The 18,016-nt window shown below is 50.5% G+C and overlaps 1 pseudogene; it reads left to right on the plus strand.

Annotated features, from left to right (window-relative positions):
- The first annotated feature begins 1,212 nt into the window (after positions 1 to 1,212).
- LOC131421414 (cytochrome P450 2D14-like) lies at positions 1,213 to 10,281 on the plus strand (annotated as a pseudogene).
- Positions 10,282 to 18,016: the final 7,735 nt, after the last annotated feature.

The following is an 18,016-nucleotide window of genomic DNA, read 5'->3' on the forward strand; positions in this document are numbered from 1 at the left end:
AACCATGAAAACACAAAGAGAGCTGCTTTCTTGCTTTGAAAGCAGCAAGAAAGATGTGAGCTGCTCCTCATCACGAACAAAGGATCCGAACTCAATAACATTGACGTTTCTAATCAGACACCACAGAGGCCAGAAAGCAGTGGGATGACAATATCCCTCAGGAAGTGACGGAACGATGTCACAAGTTTGGGAGGGGGCCCCCAGACTCCACCAATTGTCCAGTCAGGGTAAATGGCGAGCCCAGAGAACAACCCTTTTGCCCCCCGACACCCAGATTTAAATTTGCCACGGCTACACCAGAGCCTAGGAATCTGGGCTGCGCTGCAAGCCGGGTGAGGACCCTGAGCCCCGCAGGGAGCAGCTTCCACCAGAAGAGGTCCCGCCCAGGCATCCACAGGCCTCGCTAAGAGCCAGGGCACTTGGTGCTCAGTGTGCATGTGTGTGTGCAAGAATCTGTGCACCTTGAGTTCGAGTGTGAGTTTGTTTTTTCACGTGAGTGTTGTCTGAGTGTGGGTGGCCTTGTGGGTGTGTAGATTTCTGTGTGGTGGGTCTGTGAGTGTGTGTGTGTGATGGTAGGAGTCTGGGAAGGTATGAGTGACTTGTATGTGATTACATGTGTCTCTGTCTGTGCATGTCAAGTGTGCAGGGTGAGGTGACGGGGACAAATGGAGACCTTCAGCCCCCTCTGTCTCCCTGCCACCCCCTGCAGGGGTGGTCCCTCTCATCAACAGGCAAGTGCCAATGACCTCCCAAGTGAAGGTCTCTCAGGAAGAAGTAGGTGAGACATGGGAAGTCAAGGATGTGTTCTGGGGACGAGGTTGTGACCACATTAGGAGCTGTGAGCCTAATGTGAGGTGGGTGGGAGGATCAAGTCCAAAGATCCCTGATTCTTCCTCAGAGCTTGTACCATGCTGGTAGTTAATCTGAGGGTAGAAAATTGCCTTTTCTCCCAGCCCACCTGGTATCAGCAGCAGGAGATGGGAGGAGGGACAGGACCTCCGTGGCCACCCCTGTGCTGACTGGCCTGGCCCCTCCCTACACCCTCTGGAAGCTCAGTCATGCCAAGAAGTTGGCTCAGGGCAGAGGACAAAGACCAGTCTCAGCTCCCTTCATAAAGAGGGTCCAGGCTTGTCGAGCCCTCAGGCTTGGTGAGAGTGCCTCCCTGGCCTGGTCCTAGATCCTGGTGTGGTGAGGGTGCCAGTGTGTCCAGAGGAGCCCAGTGCACACTGAGGCAGCCATGGGGCTGCTGACTGGGGAGACACTGGGGCCCCTGGCCGTGGCCATGGCCATCTTCCTGCTCCTGGTGGACCTGATGCACCAGCGCCAATGCTGGGCCCCACACTACCCACCAGGCCCCACGCCACTGCCTGGGCTGGGCAACCTGCTGCAGGTGGACTTCCAGGACACGCTTTCCTGCTTTACTCGGGTGAGGAAGGTGGGGGTGGGCACAGAGGTCCTGGGGACCCACCTAGCAGCATGCAGTGGGTGGTGGGTGAAGCCACAGGCTGGACAGGGAGCTGGGTGGAAAGGAGGAGGCAGGTTTGAGAGGCCTCCTGGGGGAGGGCATCTGTGCAGGGCCTGGGGGACAGTTTGAATTTTCCAATTGAGGTCAGAGAGGGCAAAGGCCTGGAGGGGGTGGGACTTGGCAGTGGGTATGGAATCCAGTTGGACAGAGCTTTAGCTGTGTGAGCCTGAGTCTCTTCTGATGACGTCAAGAGGAGAGGTCTTGAGATTGGGGGAGAGGAGTCTGATCATGAGCCTCATTTAAATCAGGAAATTGAGGTTGAGAAGGGACAGTGACCAGGTCCAAATCTTTTGCTGCTGTGAGATCTTGGGCCTCACTGCTCACCCCTCTGACCCTCAGATCCTCTCCTGTAAAATGGGGTGCTAACTTGGCCTACTGACAATGTTAGTGACCTCTTAAAGTCATAGCTGGGTGGTCAGATCCAACGTGAGGTCCTTGGCCATAGAGGATGTGATCCCCAGCATCACAAGGCCAGATACAGTTTTGCACCAGCAATGGTGGGTGTCCAGGTGTCCCCCAAGGCTAGCACCAGGATACAAGGGCCTGCAGCTGGTTGGAGGCACATGGTCACACTCCTTGGGCTGGCGGCCGTGCTCAGGCGCTGGTGTACCTCAGCGGGGACTTGCCCACTGCTCTTTGGATCTCACACTTGGGTTGGGGTGTCGCCCAATGCAATCAGAGGACGGGTAGACCATGTCTCGACAGAGATTGGGCCCCCAGTGCCCAGATAAAAGACAGCGCCTAACCCACGTGGGTCTCAAACATGAGGCAGAAAGAAAGGCTAGGGAATGGTGGACCCAGGGCATGGAGGAAGGAGCCTGTACCAGGACTGTGGCAGGAGGAGTGTGGGCTTCTCAGAGGACCAGGCCTGCAGTGAAAGGGGGCAGGATTGTGTTAGTAATGATGGGGAGGGGGAGCAGGAACTGTCCCTTGTTAGAAGGGGAGTCAAAGTGAGCGGCATTGGGGGCCAGGGAGGACAAGGCACGGGGAGCCTGGGGAGCTGGCAGGAGGTGGGCCTGATCCAGAGATGCAGGACTGTCTGAGCAGGTGCAGAGAGCAGGCCTATCAAAGGGGGTGGGTCTGTGACAGCAGGGCAGGAGGCGGGGCCAGGACCCACATCCACACATCATCATCACCCAGAGTCCACAGTTTACATCAGGGTTCACCCTTGGTGTTATACATTCTATGACTTTGGACAAATGTATACTGACATGTATCTACCATGACAGGATCACAGAGAGAAGTTTCACCGCTCTAAAAATCCTCTGTGCTCCACCTATGACCTCCCCCCAGCCCCTGGCAACCACTGATCTTTCTTCTGTCTCCAAAGTGTTGCCTTTTCCGGAATGTCATATAGGTGGAATCACACAGTGTGTAGCCTTTTCAGATTGCCTTCTTTCACTTGGTAATAGGCATTTACGGTTCATCCATGGCTTTTCATGGCTTGAAGGCTCATTTCTTTTGAGTGCTGAAGAACATTCCATTGTTGGGTTGTACCACAGTTTATCCATTCACCTGCTGAAAGACATCTTGGTTGCTTCCGAGGTCTGGTAATTATGAACAAAGCTGCTGTGAACATCCCTGTGCAGGCTGTTGTGTGCACGTAAGTTCTCACCTCCTTTGAGTCAATATCAAGGAGCGTGATTGCTGGATCACATGGTAAGAATGTTGAGTTTTGTAGGGAAGCGCTAAACTGCATTCCAAAGTGGCTGTGCCATTTTGCATTCTCACCAGCAACGTATGGGACTTTCTGTTGCTCCACATCCTCGCAGCATTTGGTGTGGTGTTCTGAATTTCACCATTCTAATAGGTGTGTAGTGGAGATGTATATTGTTTTAAGAATTTTTAAATCGTGGTAAAAAAAAAACACAACAAAATTTGCCATCTCAACCAGTGAGCGTACAGTTCAGTAGGGTTAAGTACATTCACACTGTTTTTCAAAGAATCTCCACAACTTTTTCACGTTGCCAAGACGAAGCCCTGTACCCACAAACCATCTCTGAGAGGCGGGCCCTGACGGGGTCCCCCCTCCCACCCGTGATCCTTCCTTGTTCGAGGCCTCCTGCGCCCCCCGGCGTCCGGCCGCGGAACTGCAGACGCTGCCGTCCTCCTGGGGCCTCCCCCTGGATCCTAGCGCTGCGCTGGGCGGGTCCGCCCTGCGAGTCAGGTGACGCGGTCAGGCCCGCAGCCCCACAAGCTGCACGCGGCTTCCACTCTTCCTTTCTGTCCCCAGGGAGGAACGGGAATTGGGGAGTTTCCTCCGCGGGCGCTCCATGGCGCGGGGGAAGGGCACTGCGAGCCAAATGCCATCAACTTTCCCAGCGCCCTGGCTGGGGCTGTAGCTCCCTACCTGCTTTCTAGGGCGCTCTCCCAGGGGTTGCTCTGCATCTTGTTGGGTTCCAGGGCCCAGGGCTCCCTGCTTTGCCATCGTGCTGACGTCACCCTTGGGCTCTAAGTCTCGGTTCACAGTGTCCAGAGGATCGTTCCCTGTGCGGGTGAACACTTGTGACTCCTATCGTCCCTGCGGCGGCGCTCCATTCTACCCCAGCAGCTTCTCCAGAGGAGAAGCCCAGCGAGGGTGGGCTCAGTGTGTTTCTAAAACAATAAATCTCAGTAAATTACATGTAAAGCAGTAGCTCAGAGCCTGCCTTTGTTTTCTTTTTTTTAGTATTTTTGAAAAATTATTTTATTGAGGTCATAGTGGCTTATAGCAAGTTTCAGGTGTACATTATTATATTTCAGTTTCTGTATAGACTGCATTGTGTTCACCATCAATAGTCTACTTTTTATATCTCACCATACGTATGTGCCACATTACCCCTTTTGCCCTCCCTCCTTCCCTCTTTCCCTCTAGTAACCACCAATCTTTTCTCCTCATCTATGTGTTTATCTTCTACATATGAGTGAAATCATGTGGTATTTGTCTTCCTGTGACTTATTTTGCTTAGCATAATACCCTCAAAGTCCATGCACATTGTCCCAAATGACACTATTTTGTCTTTTTTTTAATGGCTGACTAGTATTCCATTGTGTATATATATACCACACCTGCCTGGCCTGGTCCTAGGGGCCTGGTGTGGTGAGGGGTGCCAGTGTGTCGAGAGAACCGAGTGCCCACTGAGGGACCCATGGGGCTGCTGACTGGGGAGACACTGGGGCCCATGGCTGTGGCCGTGGCCATCTTCCTGCTCCTGGTGGACCTGATGCACTGGCGCCAATGCTGGGCCCCACGCTACCCACCAGGCACCACGCCCCTGCCTGGGCTGGGCAACCTGCTGCAGGTGGACTTCCAGGACACGCTTTCCTGCTTTACTCAGGTAAGGAAGGTGGGGGTGAGCACAGAGGTCTTGGGAACCTCACCTACCAGCAGACTGTAGGTGGTGGGTGAAGCCACAGGCTGAACAGGGAGCTGGGTGGAAAGGAGGAGGCAGGTTTGAGAGGCCTCCTGGGGGAGGGCATCTGTGCAGGGCCTGGAGGACAGTTTGAATTTTCCAATCAAAGGTCACAGAGGGCAAAGGCCCAGAGGGAGGTGGGACTTGGCAGTGGGTTTGGGATGCAGCTGGACAGAGCTTAAGTCGTGTGAACCTGCGTCCCTTCTGATGACATCAGGAGGAAAGGTCTTGAGATTGGGAAGAGGAGTCTGGTCATGAGCCCCATTTAAATCAGGAAATCGAGGTTGAGAGGGGACAGTGACCAATTCAAATCTTTTGCTGCTGTGAGACCTTGGGCCTCACTGCTCACCTCTGTGAACCTCAGTTTCTTTTCTTTTTTTTTTTTAATTTTATTTATTTATTTTTTCCCCAAAAGCCCTAGTAGATAGTTGTATGTCATAGCTGCACATCCTTTTAGTTGCTGTATGTGGGACGCGTCCTCAGCATGGCCGGAGAAGCGGTGCGTCTCTGCGCGCCCGAAATCCAAACCCGGGCCGCCAGCAGCAGAGTGTGCGCACTTAACCGCTAAGCCACGGGGCCGGCCCCATCAGTTTCTTCACCTGTAAAATGAGATGCTAACTTGGCCTACTGACTATGTTGGTGACCTTTGCAAAGTCAGAGCTGGGTGGTATGATACATTATAACGTCCTCCACCACACAGGTAGTGACCCTAGTGCCACGAGGCCATATAGATTCCTTGTACTCCATCGCTGCTGGCGGCCCAGTGATCCTCCAAGACTAGGGCCATGAGACTGGGTCCCACACCTGGGGTGTGACGAGACTTCTCCAATGCCCTTGACCATCGGCCTGTAGCTGTGGCACCATTTCCGGGACGTGTTCAGCCTGCAGCTGGCCTGGACGCCCCTCGTCGTAGTCAACGGGCAGGCAGCCACACGCAAGGCACTGGTGGACTGCAGTGAGGACAGCGCCGACTGCCCACCTGTGCCATCTTCAAGCACCTAGGCTTTGGTCTGCACACAGAAGGCAAGCAGAGGAGGAAGGATCGCGGCCTGGCGAGGACTGGGCCCACAGTGACCTGAGACCCAGCAGGGTCAAGTGGAGGCAGGGTGGTGGACCTGCGGTGCAGGGAGGATTCAAGGAATCTGTAGGGGCAACAGGTGAAGGAAGGAGCCTGTGCCAAGGGTGGGCAGGTTGACGTTGGCCGGGTGGAGGGCAGGGCCTTACAGGGAGTGGGCCAACCCCCACAACTGGGAGCAGGAAGGGGATGTCCAGGTGGCGGGAATGAGGAGGGAGTCAGTGTGGGCAGGACAGGGGACAGGCTAGGACCTTCTCTGAAGGTGAAGGGGGTCACGGTGGGCAGAGCCAAAGGCGGGGCCTCGACCTGCCCCCAGTGGGGAGACGTGGTGAGCGATGAGGGCGGGCAGAGGGTGGGACCTGTCCCCAGCCAGAAGGGGGTGTAAGGTGGGCGGGATTTGATGGCAAGGAGAACGAGGATATAGTTGGCGGAGCAGAGCCAGGGCTGCGTGAGATTGGGGTGGGGCTTCACCAAAGTGGGCGAGACTGGGGAAGTAGGGCAGGGAGCGGGACCGAGATCTGTCCTGTAGCAGGGCGGCGGGCAGACGAGCCCGTGAGCGAAGTGTGCGCACAGAGGCGGGGCCAGGGCACACCTGAGCTGCGCCCACGTCCGCTCCGCCCCCAGGGGTGGTCTTTGCCCGCTATGGGTGCGCGTGGCGGGAGCAGCGGCGCTTCTGCGTGTCCACCCTGTGCAACTTCGGCCTGGGCAAGAAGTCACTGGAGCAGTGGTTGGCTGAGGAGGCCTCGTGCCTCTGCGCCGCCTTCGCAGACCAGGCCGGTGAGTGCGGGGCTGAGGGACGGGAGACAGGGATGGAGGCTGGGGAAGAAGAGATGGAGGCGACCCCCTGACCTGCACCGTCCCCTCCCAGGACGCCCCTTTAGCCCCAACGCCCTCCTGAATAAAGCGGTGAGCAACGTGATCGCCTCCCTGACCTTCGGGCGCCGCATCGAGTGCCACGACTCGCGCTTCCTCAGGCGATTGGACCTAACGGAGGACTTACTGAAGGAGGAGTCAGGGTTTTTGCCCCAGGTGAGAGGTGGAGGGGCCCAAAGAGCCCCGCAAGGGAGCTCCATGGAGGAGGCCTCTGCCCAGCAAGGGGCTTCTGCAAAGGAGGATTTGGATAGAGGGGTGTTGGGTCAGCAGGCCCAGAAGAGGGCTAAGGAACTTGTACCTCCCTTGTTGGAAGCCACCAGAACCCACGAGATGTAGGTTTTAGGTTTATCCTTCTGGGGCCTAGGCAAGGAGAGAGGGTAGAACTGCGAAGTGAGGGAGAAATCAGGTCAATGGTGGGGACACCTTGGGAGCGACAGGGACCTGACTGGTGGAGGTGAACACTTGAGCACAGGGAGGACCCAGGGCTCCACATCTGTGACCAACAAGATGCTGAATGCGATCCCGGTGCTCCTGCACATCCCAGGGGTGGCTGCCAAGATCTTTCCTGAGCGTAGGCCTTCATGGCCCTGCTGGATGAGCTGGTTGCAAGCACAGGATGACCTGAGACCTGGCCCAGCCTCCTCGAGACCAGACTGACACCTTCTTGGATGAGTTGGAGAAGATGAGCAGCCAGGGACAGAGGTGGTGGGTTAAGGGACCCATGAGGCGAGCCCTGGCAAAGTGGAGCCTAATTATCACCCAGTGATCAGGTACCTGGGCTGATGGGTGCAGAGTGGGAGGCCATTTGGGGGCTTCCTTCCTCTGCCCCTGAGCCCACCCTCTCTGTGGCTCAGGCCAAAGGGAACCCTGAGAGCAGCTTCAGTGATGAAAACTGCACCTGGTGGTAGCTGACCTCTTCTCTGCCAGGATGGTGACCACGCTGGCCTGGGCCCTCCTGCTCATGATCCTGCAGCTGGACTTGCAGCATGAGCCCAGCCTGGGGGCCTGGTGGGCTGGGCCAGGGAAGAGAGGGACAGGCTTGGAGCCCTGAGCTTGGTTTGGCCACCAGGAGCTCTGAGCAGTGGCAGGGCCTTGGCTCAGAGATCAGAGTGACCTCCTCCTCCCCATGGGCACAGACCCTGCCCAGGAGTCAGGAGGAGGTTGGGGCCCAGCCCCCAGTGTTCTGACCACTGTGGGGACACTTGTCTGTCCAGGCCGTGTCCAACAGGATATTGATGAGGTGATAGGGAAGGCGTGGCAACCAGAGATGGGAGACCAGGCCCACATGCCCTTCACCATGGCCGTGGTCCATGAGATGCAGCGCTTTGGGGACATCGCCCCACTGGGAGTACCCCACATTACATCACGTGACATTGAAGTGCAGGGCTTCCTCATCCCCAAGGTAGGCCTGCGGCCCTGCTCACCCCAGCTCAGCTCCACCTGCCACCTGGTAGCCCCAGCATGGCCATTAGCAGATCGGACCAAGACTGGAACCCAAGCCACCTAATCCTCATTTCCACAGGCACCAACCGTCCAGCCTGGGTGGGTGTTGGGATGAAGCAGAGGCAGGGCTGGCCCAGTCCATTCAGAGCCCAAGTTCTGGGGTAGGAGTAGGGGGGAGAAACATGTAAATTTGCTGATGTGTGGAGGAGGACTCCATGCATGCAAGACAGGTGGCAGTGAGGGTTCCCGTGGAAGTAGGTCACTTAGCCCTGACATGGGAACACGGAGCGTGCTGGGAAGCTTTTTGGGTGAGAGTGACATGAAAGAGTCCAGGTGTGTACCAGCCAGAGAGTGTGGCCCCTTGGGTTTTGGTGGCAGGGGTCAGGGAGTCGTGCAGTCCGGACCTCCCCATGCCGGGCATCTCTTGCCAGGGGATGATGCTCATCCCCAACCTGTCACCTGTGCTGAAGGACGAGACCGTCTGGAGGAAGCCCTTCCGCTTCCACCCCGAGCACTTCCTGGATGCCCAGGGCCACTTCGTCAAGCAGGAGGCCTTCATGCCCTTCTCAGCAGGTGCCTATGGGGAGCTTGGCTTGCCGCCTCCTCCTGAGGGAGTATTGGAGGCGCGGAGCTGAGGCCCCCAGGCTCACTGACCCCCGCATACCCATCCACAGGCCGCCGCTCGTGCCTCAGGGAGCCCCTGGCCCGCATGGAGCTCTTCCTCCTCTTTACTTGCCTCCTGCAGCGTTTCAGCTTCTCGGTGCCCACTGGGCAGCCCCGCCCCAGCAGCCATGGTGTGTTTGGAACACTTGTGAACCCATCTCCCTACCAGTTCTGTTCTGTGCCCTGCTAGAGGGAGACACCAAGCCACCAACCTGATCTCTCGGAGGTGCTGATGTACAATAAACCCGTCTGATGGCTCAACCTGACTTGAGTCCCTCCTGGACCCCCTGATCAGCCTCAGGCAGTGATGCAGCCTCAGCAGCCTCTTCAGGCTAGCATCTCCCCCTCCCTGATCCAGCCTCACCTGGCATTTGACCCCACTTGAGAAAGGTGTATACTGAGGCTCAGGAGGTGACAGCTTACCCCCTAGTCACCCTTGGAGACCCAACACTGGCTGCCCTGGTTGGTGACTAAGTCCATGTAGAAGTCTTGACTCCTGGGTGTCAGGGAGCAGGAGGAGTGTGAATGGGCTTCTGATAGGAATCAGCCCGATCCCTGGCTGGGTGAGTACCCTCAGGTTCAGGGACTCACTACAAGGACTAACAGGAGTCACAAAAGCTGTTACACTCACGGTTATGGTCTTTCCAGAGAAAGGATCCAGATAGAATCCGCAGTGGTCAAAGGCACATAGGTGGAGTTCAGGAAGAGCGGGCAAAGCTTCCAGCTTTCTCTGCCAAAAGATTCGTGGAGACAGTGTTCAGTTCTCCCAGCAATGATGTGGGACACAGCAGAGAGTATCGCTCATCAGGGAAGCTCACCCAAGTCAGGGTGTCCAGGGGTTTTCTTGGAGGTCAGTCACTTAGACTCGGAGAGCCACAAGGCTGACCTCAGTTACTCAGTCTCCTGCTCCTCTCAAGGTCAAACAGTGTGGCCCAAAGCCCCCATCATAAATCACATTATTGGCATAAACTGTGTGGTGTGACCCCAGCCCCAGGTACAGAGACACTCTTATCAGGCAGGTCATCCCAAGGGCGTAGGGGATGTTTCCCCAGAGCTTGTCAAGGGCCGGGCTGTTTTTTTAGGAATGTGCTGGGATAGAAACCCCCAAACCTACTGAGTAAACTTTTTACTGCTCAGGCCACGCCCCTGGATTTTGGCTCTTACAGTAGAATGGTCATATTTGTTTGAGTATCTACTTTTTCTGTGTGTGTGTGTTGGGGGGGGAATACACACAACATGAAATTGGCCATCTTAATCATTTTTGAGTGTACAGTTCAATGCTATTAAGTTCTCATATTGTTGTGCAACCATCATACAGAATTATTTTCATCTTGTAAAACTGAAACTCTGTCCCCATTAGACAATAACTCCCCATGCCCCTCCCTGTAGCCCCTGGCAACCACTGTTCTACTTCTGTCTCTGTAAATTTGGCTACTCTAGGGATCTCACATAAGTGGAATCATACAGTATTTGTCTTTTTGTGACTGGCTTATTTCACTTACCGTAACGTCCTCAAAGTTCATCCATGTTGTAGCATGTGTTAGAAGTTCCTTCCTTTGTTAGGCTGAATAATATTCCATTGTATGTATAGACCACATTTTGCTTATCCCTTCATCCGTCGATGGACACTTCGGTTGCTTCTACCTTTCAGCTATTACAAATAATGCTGCTGTGAACATGGAGTACAAATATCTCTTTGAGACTCTGATTCATTTTGTGGATATATAACCACTGGACTGTTTTCCATAGTAGCTGTGCCATTTTACATTCCCACCAGTAGTGCACGAGGGTTTGGATTCTCCACATCCTCGCCAACACTTGCTTTTCTCTTTTGATGATAGTAGCCATTCTAAGGGGTGTGATGTGGTATCACATTGTGGTTTTGATTTGCATTTCCCTAATGACGAGTGATGTGGAGCATCTTTTCATGTGCTAGTTGCCCACTCGTATATCTTCTTTGTAGGACTGTCTCTTCAAGCCCATTTAAAAATCCCATTGTGTGGTTTGTTGTTATTGTTGTTGTTTTTGAGTTTTAGGAGTTCTCTCTATGTTCTAGATATTCATCTCTTATCAGATGCAGTCACGCACCACATAACAACATTTCAATCAACAACAGATCATACATACAACAGTGGTCCCATAAGATAAGTACCATAGAGCCTAGGTGTGTAGTAGACTATACCATCTAGGTTTGTGTAAGTACACTCTATGATGTTCGAACAGTGACGAAATCACCTAACAACACATTTCTCAGAACGCGTCCCCGTCATTAATTGACATGTGACAGTATATGATTTGCAAATATTTTCTCCCATTCTGTAGCTTGGTTTCTTTACTCTGTTGATAGTATATTTTGATGTGCAAAATGTTTTGATCTTCATGAAGTCCAATTTGTCTATTTTTCTTTTGTTGCCTATGCATTTGGTGTTATCTCCAGAAATCACTGCCAAATCCAATGTTGAGAACGTTTTCTCCTATGTTTTCTTATAAGAATTTTCTAGTTTTAGCACTTTCATTAGGTCTTTGATCCATTTTGAATTAATTTTTGTATATGGTGCTAGGTGAAGGTCCAACTTCATTCTTTTGCATTAAGATATCCAGATTTCCCAGCACCTTTTGTTGAAAAGACTGTCCTTTCCCCACTGAGTGGTCTTGGCACACATGTCAAAATCATTTGACTATATATGAGGGTTTTTTTCTGGGCCTTCTATTCTCTTCCGTTGTTCTATATCTCTGTCTTTATGCTGGTACCACAGTGTGTTAATTACTGTAACTTTGTATTAAGTTTGAAATCAGGAAGTACGAGTTTTATTCTTCTTTTTCAAGATTGTTTTGACTATTTGGGGTCCCTTGAGATTCCATATGAGTTTTAGGATTGATTTTTCTAATTCTGCAAAAAGTCATTGGGATTATCATAGGGATTGCATTAAATATGTAGATCATTCTGAGTAGTCTTGATGGCTTTACAATATTAAGTCTTCCAATCCATGAAGATAGGATGTCTTTCCGTTTACTTGTGTCTTCTTTAATTTCTTTTTGCAATGTTTTGTAGTTTTTATGGTACAAGTCTTTCACCTTTTGATTAAGTTAATTCCTAAGTATTTTCTTCTCTTTGATGCTATTGTAAATAAAATTTTCTTAATTTCAATTTCAGAAAGTTCATTGATAGTGTATAGAAATACAGCTGAATTTTGTGTATTGATTTTGTATCCTGCTTCTTTACTGAATTTATTTACAAGTTCTAACATGGCTTTTTGTGGCTTCTTTAGGTTTATCTGCATACAAGATCATATCCTTTGCAAACAGAGATTATGTTTCTTCTTCCTTTCCAGTTTGGATACTTTTTATTTAGCTTTCTTTCCTAATTACTTTGTCTAGAACTTCCAATACTCTGATGAATGGATGTGGCAAAAGCGGGCATCCTTTCTTTATTCTAGATGTTAAAGGAAAAGCTTTCCGCTTTTCACCATTGAGTACCATGTTGGTTGTGGGTTTTTCATATATAGCTTTTGTTATGTTGAGGTACTTTCCTTCTAGTCATAGTTTATTGAGTGTTTTTAACATGAAAGATTATTGAATTTGGTCAAATGCTTTTTCTGCATCAATTGAGATGATATGTAGTTTTTGTTCTTCATTCTGTTAACTGGTGTATAACTGATCAATTATCATATGTTGAATCATTCTTGAATTCCATTAATAAACTCCACCTGGTCTTAACCCTTTCCCACTTGTATAATCCTTTTAATATGCTGCTCAATTTGGTTTGCTAGTATTTTCTTGAGGATTTTTGCATCAATGTTCATAAGGCATATTGGTCTGTCATTTTCTTTCCTTGTAATGTCTTTATCTGGCTTTGATATCAGCATAATGCTGGCTTCCTACAATGAGTTAGGAACTGTTCCAGCCTCTTCCATTTTGTGGAAATGTTTGAGTAGGATTGGTGTTAGTTCTTATTTAAACTTGTGGTAGAATTCAACAGTGAAGCCATCAGGTCCAGGGCATTTCTCTGTCAGGAGATTTTTGATTCCTTATTCAATCTCCTTATTTATTACAGGTCTATTCAAATTTTCTCTTTCTTTATTATTCAGTCTTGGTAACTTTCGTGTTTCTAGGAATATGTGCATTTCATCAATAGGTTATTCAGTTTGTTGGCGTACAACTGTTCACAGTACTCTCTTATAATGCTTTTTATTTGTGTAGAATCAGTAGTAATGTCCCCACTTTCATTTCTGATTTAGTAGTTTGAGTCTTCTCTCTTTTTTTCTTAGTCCATTTAGCTAAAAGTATGCCAGCTTTCTTGATCCTTTGGAAGACCAACTTTTGATTTAATTGATTTTCTCTATTATTTATCTAGTGTCCATTTCATTCATCTCTGCTCCAGACTATTTTTTGCTAGCCTTGAGTTTAATTTGCCCTAATTTTCTGCTTCTTTTTTTGTTTTCACTTTTTTTCTTTTGGTGAGGAAGATTCACTCTGAGTTAACATCCATTGCCAATCTTCCTGTATTTTTTTTTTTGCTTGAGGAAGATTAGCCCTGAGCTAACACCTGTGCCAGTCTTCCTCTATTTTCTATGTGGGAATGCCTCCACAACATGGCCAATGAGTGGAGTAGGTCCGCACCCAGGATTGGAACCCGTGAACCAAGGATGCTGAAACGGAGCATGTAAAACTTTAACACTCAATCACGGGGCTGGCCCCCTTTTCTGCTTCTTTAAGGTGTAGACTTAGGTAGTTGATTTGAGATCTGTTTTAATGTAGGCATTTACACTTATAAACTTCTCTCTGAACACAACCTTGACTGAATTCCATAAGTTTTGGTATATTGTGCTGTCATTTTCATTCATCTCAAGCTGTTTTCTACTTTCTCTTATGATTTCTTCTTTGACCCATTGGTTATTTAAGTGTGTGTTGTTTAATTTCCACATATTTGTGAATTTTCCAGTTTTCCTTCTGTTAATGATTTCTAGGTTGTGGTGGACGAATATCCCGATCACTGTCAAGCCAATCCAGCGTGGCCTGCGTGCAGAGGCAGCATATCATCCACTTCATCTGGAAAGTTCCACATGGCATTTAAAGAAGAGGAAGAATAATCCCCCTTCTCAGGTTAAAGGACAGTTTTCAGTAGTTTCTTGATTTTGCCCTACCCCCACTTGGACTATAAGAGGTCATAGAAGTGGCTCCTGTTGTCTCAGCATAATTTTTTCCTTTGAGAGCATCCCTGACACAAGTGGCCATAACTTGGACCAGATGAAATCCCAGCTTGGTGCAGTGTCAGCATATGGCCCCACCCTCTCCTTTATTTTCATTTTAGCTAATTATATATAGCAATAGCCACTGAATTGTATATTAGCGTGCTTCTTGGAGTTTTTGCTTTGTTTTGTTTTGTTTGCATTTCCTTACATATCCAGTGAACCAACCCCTGGGAGCTTAGCTCTATCATTTCCGAATTCCATAGGTCACTTTTACCTCCAGTAACTGACCACAGTGCAGCTGCTGTGTCACACCATGAGAGATGCAGAAACCATTCAGGAATGAAGGTTCATCAACCACCACCCCCTTCTTCCTATTCTCAAAATATGCCTATACCACGTTCCAGTGAGTCAAGTGAATGCCACTATTGAAGCCACTGTGTCAGGGGCTCCCAAGACCATCCTAAGTTCAGTGATTTTCTGAAGGACTCAGAATGCTGAAATGCTGTTATATTCATGGTTATTGTCTTTGTCTGTTTTGGATCTTACAACACAATATCGTGGAATGAGTGGCCTTTAAATAACAAACTTATTTCTCACAGTTCTGGAGTCTGAGAAGTCCAAGGTCAAGGCTCTGGCAGATTTGGTGTCTGGTGAGGCCGCCTTTCTGGTTCGTAGACAGTCACTTTTTCACTGTGTCCTCACCTGGTAGAAGGCTCAAGGGATCTCTCTGGGTTCCCCTTTATAAGGGCACCAATCTCATTCATGAGAGCTCCGTCCTCATGACCTAATCACCTCCCAAAGGCCCCACTAACAAACACCATCACATGGGGATTAAGTTTCACCATATGAGTCTGGGGGGACTCAAACGTTCCATCTATACCAGTTATGATTTATTACAGGAAAGGATACAGATTAAGTCAGCAGAGGTAAAAGACACATAGGACAGACAGACACACACACAGGAGAGCACGGCACAGCTTTCCATTTATCCTGTTCCAGAGGAGTCATTGGACAGTGCTCAATTCCCCAGCAGTGATGAGTGACATACGCAGAGTATTGCCAATAGGGAAGTGCAACCAAGGCTTGGTGTCCAGGGATTTTATTGGGATTGGTGTGACAAGCATGGAGCCAGTGTGTGGCTGACAGGAATGAGTAAGTTTCCATCCCCTCCAGAGGCCAGACTGATACAGGGAGATGCAAGGTCCCCACCACATGTCACATTGTTAGTATGAATGATCTGGCATAGCCAGAGGCCCTAGGAAAACAGAGAGAAGGTTATCTGGCAGAATATTCCCAGAGCCTAAAGGACATCTCCCAGTAGCTGACAAGTGGACAAGGATTGCTTTACAAGATTCAAGTTCTGCACCCTCCAAATCGGCTGAGTGAGGGACTCACCAGCCTGGAGGCCATATCCCAGGCCCAACTCCACCCATCCGACCACAGACCAACAGCTCAGCCAGCACCGTCAAGTCTGCTGCCCCATTTCATCTACGACACCCCAACACATGAGGAATCCAGGAATGGATGGGAAGAGATGTGACAGGTTAACACCCAGGCTCAGTCCTCAGGGGCCAGAGCCCTCCCTGGGAAGCCTGATGGCACTCCAGAATTGAGCACCTTCCTGAGCTCTCAGTCACACCGAGATAGGATAGTCCACCTTTTCCAGCCCCTCAGGGTTGTCCTGTCCAGAGGCCTCCCTAGTATGGGTTGCCTCATGGCTAGGCTGGAGCTGGAGGTGGATACTTGTCTTGGCTTCTACCCAGGGCACCATCCTCTAGGTGGCTGCATCAGGCTGGACTCTCAGGAGGCTTGGCCAGGGGCAGGGAATAGCCTCGCAGGCCACAAGCATGCCGTAGGGACAGCGGTTAACCTTGGACCCATGTGAGTTGGATGGCCATAGAAGGAGAGGCACCATGGGGACCTCAGGGGAGAACACCCTGGCTCTTGTCCTTGCTCCGCCGTGAGACTCTGTGACCCTGGGCCAGTCCTTCCCTGCCCTAGGCTTCTGTTTCCCCTTGAGCCAATGAGATGTTTGTACCAGATGGCCACTGGATCCCGTCTTCCTTGCCTGAATCAGAGGCTGTGACCTTGTTAGCCTGGAGCTTCGGCCAAGCACAGGGACTGCCATCCTCCACCTGTCCCCATCCCTGCAATTGACTGGCTCTGGACTGAGCACACAGGCAGTGCCCAAGGGTTTCTAATGACTGTCTGCTTACCTGAGTCTTGGGCAGATCCCCTGGTGCATTTAGGTAACAGTTTGTGAACCAGAGACAGTCAGGGAAGAAGCAGCTCCTCCAGGCCTGTTTTCCAGAGGACCCCCACCCAACAGCATCTCTGACAGGGGATCCACCAGCATCTTCCAGGTGTCCTCATGACAGGGAACTCCCAGCTCTCAGCACTCAAGGAGCTTGGTCTGTCCCTTGGCACTGGGTGAGAAAGCAAGCCAGGGGCCTCTCAGCCTTTCCAGAATATCCACTGTCGTGTCAGGACTTGGTGGCAGGAGGGATTGTTGTTCCAGCAGTTTTTTGGGACAGGGAATGTGGACGAGGCCACACTGGGCTTGAGGAGACGTGAGGCCCCTGTGTGGAGGCAGGTGGGCCTGCAGAAGCAGCAACTCTGTGGATTTATTGATACTTTGTCATTCGTCGTTCTGAGTCTTGGGGATATCAGAGGCTGGGAACCAACCCAGCCACAGCATCCTCAGGAGCTGGGGGACCCAGCCCTGGGGACTTTCCTCCTTGCTTTCCACCTCAGAGGCCTCTAAAAACCACAAGGAGACATGCCCTGTGGGTCCCTTGCTGGGAGGACGTCTCCCTTGGCGAGGGAGCCATGATGCCGGGGGAGCAGGTTAGCATTGATAAAAGACTAGGTATTCTTCCAGCCCAAAGAGAGTGGCCTCGAGTTCCTGCCAACCGGGAAGGAAACAGGAGGCAGGGGAGGCTCATTCAGGAAGGTCAGGGCATCTGGCTGTCTGGGCTTCCTCCCCACTCTGAGGGATGTGACTCCATTTTTTGATGTTTGATTTCTGACAGCTTTTAAGCATCACCTCAGTCTCTTCCCTTGCTCCCCCACATCTGGACCAGCTGATAATAAATCTGGTGCTGTCTCCTTTGGTCCCCACTAGAGTTTCAAACCACAAAGCCGCTACCCACACAAATGAACCCTCTCCCCAGCCCATCACCAAACCACAGTAAATATCCAGGCCAGTCTCCTTTCCTGGCTCTCTCAAGCCATTTTGGTCCTGCTTGAGAGGCCAGTCCTGCTCTGCCCAGAGACCTCAATGATGCAAGCAGTAAAGCCTTTCATACCCTCTTGGTGTCATCAGTACACGTCCTAATCAAATTTGAGAGAGGTCTCTCCTGCTTTAACAGGGTGACCATAACAAGAACCTAAAGATTACAGACTTATAAAGAAGAAATAACTCTCACTTTTAGGAATTCAAGTAGCATCAGACTGAACACTAATACTTGAGGTAGAAGACAGTGAGATGGGTCTTAAAAATTCTACAGGAAAGTTATTTGCAATCTAGAGTTCTCTACCCAGCTGAACTATTAGCCAAGTATGAATGGAGACATTTAAGACATCTATGGTCTCTCAAACACCACAGGAGAGCAGTGATATCAGCAAAAACGGCAGAGCTCTGAAAATTGGCCACTGAGGAAGAGCAATGAAAACATTGGTAAAATGATCAGATACTTTTTCATAATTCTGGGAATTAAACAAAAGCTCATGGCTACTCAGAAGCATTTTTCTCAAGACACATGGCTGAGTCTGAGAATGAACAGGAAGCTTTGTGGCATTTCCACTTCCCTGGTCCTGTCCTCCACTCTCCAGCTCAGCAGCAACCTTGAAA

Source organism: Diceros bicornis, chromosome 25 (genome assembly GCF_020826845.1).
Source record: "Diceros bicornis minor isolate mBicDic1 chromosome 25, mDicBic1.mat.cur, whole genome shotgun sequence".
NCBI classification, from domain to species: Eukaryota; Metazoa; Chordata; class Mammalia; order Perissodactyla; family Rhinocerotidae; genus Diceros; species Diceros bicornis.